The sequence below is a fragment of the Lissotriton helveticus genome, chromosome 6 (genome assembly GCF_964261635.1).
Source record: "Lissotriton helveticus chromosome 6, aLisHel1.1, whole genome shotgun sequence".
Classification (NCBI taxonomy): Eukaryota; Metazoa; Chordata; class Amphibia; order Caudata; family Salamandridae; genus Lissotriton; species Lissotriton helveticus.
The window spans coordinates 1,196,183,722-1,196,193,507 of record NC_136067.1 but is presented as its reverse complement, the minus strand read 5'-3'; the positions used below and the strand labels follow the sequence as shown (position 1 = coordinate 1,196,193,507).

Genomic DNA, 9,786 nt, shown 5'->3' with positions numbered 1-9,786 from the left:
ATTCTACTACTGAAAACTGCACTACTAATGAACTAAGGACATCAGTACTATTTCTCCAATACATTTTACTACGTAAGTATTATGCAACTGAAATAAATGTGGAAAAACAATACTAACTTTTAGAACTGTTCTAATTATGTTCTATTATATATTGTTTATTTACAGAGCAAACACAACGAATAGATATACAGACATAATACAGAACTCCACATTCTGAATAATACAGATAATAATCACAAAGTAAGTATATTAAAGAACATAATTACCAGATAATCTATTAAAAAACATACCAACATGGTGATTATTCTAATACATATGTTCCTTTTTTATTTAAGATAACACTACAAACTACTCTCCAGAAGCTGAAGAAACAACTATACTGGCAAAGACCAACCTAAAAAAATATGTAAGTATCTTCACAATGTGAATCATGAAGATACACTTTTGTAGTAGAAATGAGCTCTAACATTGCAAATGTACCGAAACATTAATTAATAATATACTACTTTCATGTTTTTCATAACAGCTACAACAACATCACAAACAATTATCCCCAACTAAAGAAGCAAGCAGCTCCTAATTTTGCTGTAAATTCAAAAACACGTAAGTATAAACATTCCTACTTATCACTAACATAGATTATTTATCACATTTAATTTGACATTAACTATTATATATACATTTTATAGATATACAAAGTACAAAATGACCGAAGGAGCCGAATTTGTGACCAGCCAGAAAGGAAAACTATTACTATGCTACATGGGTTACACTTATACACAAGAAAAGCAATATGGCATGCAAGTTAATTGGAAATGTTGTAAATATTATTCTAACAAGTGCTATGGCAGAGCAACAACTAAAGAAGCTACAGTACTGTATACTAGGGAACACAATCATCCACCTAATGTTACTGAAATAGAAGTTAGAACAGCTTTGGAAAATATAAAAGAAGCTAGTACAGGTTCCCAAAAGCAAACAAATGTCATTTTAAAAGAAGCCATTCCTAAAATCCCAAAAACTGCCACAACTCAAATGCCAAATATCCTCTCCTTAAAAAGAACTATAGCACGAACTAAAAAAGCTACTACTTCTACAACACCATCTCCCAGAACATATCAGGATATAAATTTAACTGCTAACCAAATAATAACTTTAAATAAACAACCATTTATAGTTTACGACAACGAAAACAATGACAAAAGGCTTATAATTTTTGGTACCAGTATGAATTTAGTTAAACTGCAGCAAAGCCAATATTGGATGATGGATGGAACATTTAACATCTGTCCCAAACCATTTTTCCAAATATACACAATACATGGCCTCTACCACAACTGCAACATACCTTTGCTATATGCACTATTACCAAACAAAAATAATTCCACATATATGGAGTTAATAAATATAATTAAACAAAAAACTAATGATTTTTCTCCTGAAAGTATCATTCTTGATTTTGAGCAAGCAATGCTCTCAACTATCATAAAAATCCACCCCCATACCTGCATTCAAGGCTGCTATTATCATTTAAACCAGTGTTTATGGAGACACCTTAAAAAAACTACCCTAAGGTGTCGATTCCGATCCGGTAAAAAAATCCGGCGTACGATTCGTATTCGTAGCCGATTCCGTACGAATGGGAAACTACCGTCCGACCAGCGAATTCCGATCCGTTACCGTTGATTTCCGTACGATTTGCTACGATCCGTACGATTGATATTCGTATACCCGTACGAATAAGCCTCGGGCAGACCACCGTACGATTCGTAATCAGTCCGTACAAACTCACTATTCCGATTCGGAACGAAATGCCTGAGCAAGATACGTACGGGCCAAAGTATTCACGCTTCAACATTGATTCGTATGGGACATTCGCCTCACTGCAAGCTCCACCAATACATACTACACGCACACCCCTCGGCCAAGCCTACGCGAACACCCCCACCCGCCAACGGTCCGTACTACTCACTCGCACGCACAAGTACGACACGCACCCCCCCCCAACAAGCCTACGCGAACACCCCCACCCGCCAACGGTCCGTACTACTCACTCGCACGCACAAGTACGACACGCATCCCCCCCCAACAAGCCTACGCGAACACCCCCACCCGCCAACGGTCCGTACTACTCACTCGCACGCACAAGTACGACACGCACCCCCCCCCCAACAAGCCTACGCGAACACCCCCACCCGCCAACGGTCCGTACTACTCACTTGCACGCACAAGTACGACACGCACCCCCCCCCAACAAGCCTACGCGAACACCCCCACCCGCCAACGGTCCGTACTACTCACTCGCACGCACAAGTACGACACGCACACCCCTCGGCCAAGCCTACGCGAACACCCCCACCCGCCAACGGTCCGTACTACTCACTCGTACGCACAAGTACGACATGCACACCCCTCGGCCAAGCCTACGCGAACACCCCCACCCGCCAACGGTCCGTACTACTCACTCGCACGCACAAGTACGACACGCAACCCCCCCCAACAAGCCTACGCGAACACCCCCACCCGCCAACGGTCCATACTACTCACTCGCACGCACAAGTACGACACGCACCCCCCCCCCAACAAGCCTACGCGAACACCCCCACCCGCCAACGGTCCGTACTACTCACTCGCACGCACAAGTATGACACGCACCCCCCCCAACAAGCCTACGCGAACACCCCCACCCGCCAACGGTCCGTACTACTCACTCGCACGCACAAGTACGACACGCACCCCCCCCAACAAGCCTACGTGAACACCCCCACCCGCCAACGGTCCGTACTACTCACTCGCACGAACAAGTACGACACGCACCCCCCCCCAACAAGCCTACCCGAACACCCCCACCCGCCAACGGTCCGTACTACTCACTCGCACGCACAAGTACCGCAAGCACACATAACGCCAACACCAAAACGACCACAAGGACCTTGCTAACGAGTCGCACTACCACACTGAACATGTCTCCTGTGTACACACCTTTGACAATCAATGTCCTGGTCATAGCCAAGCAGCCAAACAGAGGACAACACCAACACCCACCCCATATAACACCCACACCTACAATTAAAATTAAGCCACACCCACCATTTGACCAATAAAAGGGACCACACATACAACCCATCATCATTTGCAACATACCCATTCTTGCGAGGAAACTGAGAGCACACAAACTATTGCAGACACATACCTTCACACATACACCCTATCTCATCTACACCCACACCACCCCTTCACATTCTGACCCAAACACCCTCATTCATACACACCATCAACCCCTCAATCACATACACTACACACCATGACCGCACACAAGAATCCAAAATTCACTAACCCGGAGATGGAGATGCTTACTGATGAAGTCATCAGAGTTGAGCCGCAGCTGTTTGGCGCATTGGTCAGACAGACCAGCCTGGCAGAAAGAACACGCCTGTGGGAGAGGATTGTAGACCGGGTCAATGCTGTTGCACCCATCAGACGCACCAGGGATGATTGCCAGTCCAGGTGGTACGATCTGCGGAGGATGGTGAAAAAAAAGATGGCACAGGATTACGCCAATGCACACCACACTGGAGGCGGTGGTCCCCGCAGACCTCCTGTATACCAGCCCTGGGAGGAGAAGGTCATGGTCCTACTGCCAGCGGTGGGAGTACATGGAATAGAAGGAGCCATTGAGTCTGGTGAGTGTACAAAAAACACAACTTACATGGGTAGACTAACAACAGTGCCCAGCAGCATGGGGTGGGTGGCCATGACTCCAAGCAGTACACAACCAAATGGTGGTAGTTGCAAGGGGGAGGCACATAGGGTGCAATGTGTAGGGTAAGAGGCTGCTCTCATGCCATATGTCCCAGGGACACACACAAGCATAATGCCCAATGCACAGGGATAGGTAAAGATCACACAAGATACTAGACCACAGCTGCTAAAAATTAACATTTTGCTGACACACCTTTCAGAGATGCATCGTTTTGTGACAAAGTAAGGCAGTGTAGCAAGAGAGCAAGCACAATCTACCTGTCTCCATCCCTGTCTCGCCCTCTGTCGCCCTCTCCCTCTCCCTCTGTCTCCCTCTCCCTCTCCCTCTGTCTCCCTCTCCCTCTGTCTCCCTCTGTCTCCCTCTGTCGCCCTCTCCCTCTGTCGCCCTCTCCCTCTGTCGCCCTCTCCCTCTGTCGCCCTCTCCCTCTGTCGCCCTCTCCCTCTGTCTCCCTCTGTCTCCCTCTCCCTCTGTCTCCCTCTCCCTCTGTCTCCCTCTCCCTCCCTCTGTCTCCCTCTCCCTCTGTCTCCCTCTGTCGCCCTCTCCCTCTGTCGCCCTCTCCCTCTGTCTCCCTCTGTCTCCCTCTGTCTCCCTCTCCCTCTGTCTCCATCAGTCAGTGTTTGTCCCTCGGTCACCTCAACGCACATCCCTGGGGCACACACACAGTTGCACACAAGCACTGCACAGGCCTCACAAACTCCATAGAGCTGAATGTTAAGGGATGTCTCACAAGTACCAGCAAGCATCTGCTATGTGCCTGTAAGTCACCCACCATTTGCTGTCAACACTGTACTGTGTCAGGACACACATCTCAGAAAGCTCTATAGTACACAATGGGCACAGGTGTAGGCAGCACAAGTCCCTCCTGTGCTCATTGCCAACACAAACATCAGGACAAGGTCACACATCCTGTGCACCAACACAAATCCAACATAATGGCAGCATACCACATGAGGGGACAGCCAAAACATGAACAATGGACGCTTGCAATTCGCAAACAAAGTAATAGCATGGCCTGTTGTACACACCCCTTACAGAAACTCATCCCCGGGGGACAGGCGTTGTATTGCAACACTGTCCCAATTGCCATGTGCCACAACAAAACACGTACTCATATGAATATGCATACAACTCTTACATGCACATAACAGAAGCTCCAGTCCATTGTGCCCCTCTAAAAAAGCTAGTGCCCCATCTCATTACCTTTGTGGATGTACATAAGTACCAACATGGACATGGGTATTGACAAGGTGATGCGTCTCAGAGAAGTGCCAAGTTCTAAAGCCATGATCTCCAAGTGGGTGTACAGGTCCAGCGGTGTTGGCATTGTTTGGCCAGCATGGAACAGCAAAAGACATCCAAAGTAGTCGCTGACATGCTAAATAATGATGCTCTGTCTCTTACATCAACATGCTGCATCTAAACTCTGTGGATGCTTGACGCACACATAAGAATTTTCACCACATCCAGGATGTTGCGTGAAACTTACAAATGCTTTACACGTGTGGTGCCGGCAACACAAGACACAGCAATGGCTGTGTCAGTCATTGTCAAGAGATTGGAAAAATGTATATACCCCATCGTACTATTGTTTTTTCTACCACTAAATACACAACTGTACAATGTCAACTATGTATAGCTTGTGGAACAGTGATGCTGATAATGGATAACCAAACCACATGTCACTTGATATAGCCCTAACAGTGTCTCTCTCTCTCCCACACACAGAGCAACGTGCGGATCTCCCCCCCAGCCAGGGGGGCCAAGGATCCCAGTCCCAGGCTCAGCAGGACCCAGACCCCACCGCCAGCGCCGTCCCTCAACGCACTGTGGATGACCCCAGCCAACCTGGCTCCTCTGGATCCCAAACCCCTGCAGCAACTATACCAGCTACATCTCTGCCAACCACCGGACCTATTCCCACCACATCCCAGCAGACAGGTCAGAGCCCTGCCCATGATTCACAATCGAGCCAGTCTGAAAATGAGGGACACCCTTTGTCGGGCGCCCCTGAGGTTGGTGACAACCTCCACCCTCCCAGCACTCGGGGGGCCCGTCGATCGGATGTGCCCACAAGCGCAGGCCGTGCTCATGTGGGTCAGGGTGGTGGGAGTGGCGCAAGGCGGAGGCGAGAATCTGGGCAGTCAGCTGCAGGGACCGGTATGGCTGAACTCAGTAACATCCTTGAGGCATACCGGCGGGACACCAGTGAGGTAAGCCAGCTTGCGGAGACCCTCAACCAGCTCAAAGAACAGCAGGCAGAGCAAATAGCCAGGTAAGACCTGCATTATGGACGGGTGGAGGCACACCAGGCTCAGCTCTTGATGGTGCATAGGGACATTGTCCATGTGCTACGTCAGATGGCTGCCAACATGCAGCCCCCTCCCTGTGTCACAAGGCCAGCAACATCACGGCAAAGTGCAACACCAGCCACAGGGAGGGAGGAGAGGGAGGAGGATGAACCCTCTGACGTAGCGTCCCATGCATCGTCCATGCCTGCACATGAGGGTCCCCCAAGGAAGGTGGGTCGTCCACGCCGAAGACGTTGAGGGCCTGTGGCCCATGGACTTCTCCCAGGACACTGGACCTGGCATATAGCCCCTGGGTGCAACAGCATCCCCTATGAGACTCTCCCACATGGACTTGCTGGTCCCAGTCTGCCCAATGATGTCAGGCACTGTGGGCTGGACTCTGTTGACTGAAACAGTAAGGCATCTCATCTCCAGCAGTGAATTTTGGATTCCCCCCCTTTCTGTACAGCACCTATTCACGTTTCATGCACTAGAGCACCCAATAAATAATTTATACATCATACGCATTTGGTGAGTAATCTTTGAAACAGCAAACATGTATATGTGTCAGCAAATGTCATAAATGCAAGGTATACAACAAACAGCAGTCATCCACACACTTGGATCAGAATCTGAGTGAGGACACACATTGGCCAGAAATTTCCACAAACTACATACATGGATGGTAAGACACACCTGTGTGGGACAGTCAATGCTGGAGGGGGGATTGAATCCCAATACTGCTAGCACAGGCAGGCCCAGGAGAGTCACTTTGAGGAGTACATGTCAGTGTCACAAAAGTAGTAGTCCATGTAGGGAGTACCTACAACTGTGTCCTCAGGTATATGAGCTACCATCAGCATGATGCATTACTGTGTATGTGATTAATGCCGCACAGGATTACGGTGGCAGGACAGACTGTGGGCAATGGGCTGGAGCACTCTACACAAGCACACCTGATTAGGTGACCTACCCCTATGGAGCTACAAGTACTATACTACTGTAATGGGAGCAACGCATACAGAAAAACGACACACATCAGACAAATAGCAACCCCGGAACGGCCAAATCACACCACACCCAAGAGACAGGGTCATGGTGTGTGTCCCATGTGCCAACTTGACTGACTGTGACAGCAATGTTGAAGTGGTGTGAGCATGTTGTGTTATGGCACGTGACTGTAAGCTAACAGTTTTCGGATCTAGTGGTGTTGACAAGCTAACACTGTACAATATTGTGCCTATGTAAGGTGTGTGTGTGTTGGACACGCCACATGACCTGGTGGTACGTAGACCCAATGTCATGTGAATCTGCATAGTTGTGCCAGTATGTGTTGCACACACACGCATAGCAGCAGCTATGGCTGAGTACACAGCATTTTCATAGCACGAGGGTGAATGTCTGGTGTTGTCTGTGTGTAGGGTGGCCGGAGCATGCTCTATTAATGGATGGAAGGAAGGTCATCCTGTAGGTGTCTGTGTTCCTGGATAGTGTGCGCTGCATGTTGGCTGTGTATGCAGCTGCAGCAATGAGTGAATACATGACGGCAGGAGGGGTGTGACTAATTGCTAAACAAACACATAACACAAGGGCAGCCGCAATGCACAAAGTGACATGTGGATGTGAAGGCAGGAGTGTCTGCCTCACTCAGGATCACTGACAACTAAATGGCACAGTAATCACCACACATCACAGTCAGTGGATCAGGGCCCTTACGGTCAAGTGGGGCACAAGACACACAGCGTCTGCAGGTGTATACAAGAGCTAGTATGTTCAAAGGAAAACTGCACCAACAAAGACATGTACCTCACACACAACATAGTATTCTAGCCTTCACCCACCCCATGCGTGTGGTCAATATACAGTTACACACCTAACAAGCATGAGGTAACTACGTTCAAAATAGTATATGTGCACGTAAGACGGACATGTATGTAGAGCCACAAGCAGGCACTATATTCTGTAGGAGTCAGACGTCATGCACAACATGATAATCTACATTGTGAGCCCATGGAGCTTTCACAATCATACATGTGCATTGTCAATAAGTCCAATTTACACTAATCATGATGTCACCTGTAATGCCGCTTTACGAATACCTACAAGGCTGTCAACGACTGGCCGTACCTTTCTTCATCAGACTGGTGTGATGCTCTAAGGGTTCCACCTCCAAATAGCCCATTGGTCTGAGTACAAACAACAGACACAAAAGGGTGATCAGGCGAGGGAAGGAGAGGATGGGAACTGCTGGGAGGGAGACCTGAAACAGAGGCAATTAAGCATTAGGACAACATTCTCATGTCACAGACACTTCAAAAACCTCATTAGCTACACTGTACCAGTCACACCTGTGAAGTGTACTGTCTGGTGACAAATAATGATGATTAATCATGCCATCACATCAGATTCGATGCTGTGACACAGACACATAAAAACTGGGACAGTCTGTCATCCATTAGAGTCATGTGTAACGCTCACAAGTGAGCACCCATGCAAAAAGATCTATGTAGTATGAACACATTCCCAGGCACAGATGAGGTAGACCTCAGTAACAAATGGAAACATATGGAAATCCAACTACCGCTAACTCTAAAGTCTGTATGTGATATTGGTTAGCCATAAGGGCCCTGTAGGCTAACTTGAGCAAATCCACTACAGCTGTTAGTATCACATATGATGAGGAAGCTAATGATCGACATGCAATGAAGGCACTCTGTAGCCAGTCTTCTGGCGTGTCAAGTATGCATCACAATGCTAAACATGATATGCATGTACAAAAAATATTACGTGCAAGTGATGTCCATCCAAGCTACATAATCAGACCCTACCATAGCACAGTCATGGTGCCGGCGACCAGAGATTCATGTGAATGACCGCACTCCACTGGTGCTACACAGAAATTCACATATGCATCTTTCACACTTTTTACTTTGTCATGCTAAACATACATGGCATCATGTGCATCTAAACATCACGGCTACTCACTGTGAAGGCTGGCGTAGCAGTATTCTCAACCTGCACTGAGGTAACGACATGACAGTGACATGATATACTGCTGCAAGGGGCAATGCATCCATGTTAACTGATTCACAGGACAGTTGTCTTAAGATGTGGAACATACACTGGGCAACACCAACACCAACACCACATGGTTTCATGGTAATCACACTGGACTGGCCCACAAGCTGGAGGTGAGGATCCAGTCACATTCTAATGCACACAGTGAGGCTGCAATCCCCCACAGAGTCCGTGGTTGTGACCTCTGACACAATGTCATGCCATGGTATGTGCAATGTTGCTGTGGCAATGTCTACACACATTGATGCATTCACCAGAGTATCAAAGTACAACAGATGACAGAAGGGGTGACTATCCTGTCATGGGAGTGGCCATACATGTCATGAGGTACATAATGGAGTAGCATGTATGCAAGATGACACCACATGCACATGAACATATACCACACATTTCTACACATACCAACGCTAAACAGCCTCATATGAGTCCTTACCCAAATTGACTTCTCCACATGTTCAAGCATGCTCCGTTGATGTGGCTGACGTTGCAATCATAATGAGCAGTAGCAGGATGACCACGATGTACCCCAACGGACAACAGGCAGGGCGAGCTGTGGATGAGAGTGGCACACAAGGGGTCACGTTCGGTATAATGTCATTTTGTCAATGTCTGTTGAATAGCCAGATGTAGTATGACACCTGTACATTCCGAGTGCAC

The 9,786-nt window shown here is 47.8% G+C and overlaps 1 long non-coding RNA gene across 1 annotated transcript; it reads left to right on the top strand.

Moving 5' to 3' along the window:
• The first annotated feature begins 259 nt into the window (after positions 1-259).
• LOC144761683 (uncharacterized) lies at positions 260-1,191 on the top strand. Its single transcript, XR_013595847.1, has 3 exons — positions 260-406; positions 527-603; positions 690-1,191. It is a non-coding gene; the product is annotated as an uncharacterized LOC144761683 (long non-coding RNA).
• The last annotated feature ends 8,595 nt before the right edge of the window (positions 1,192-9,786 follow it).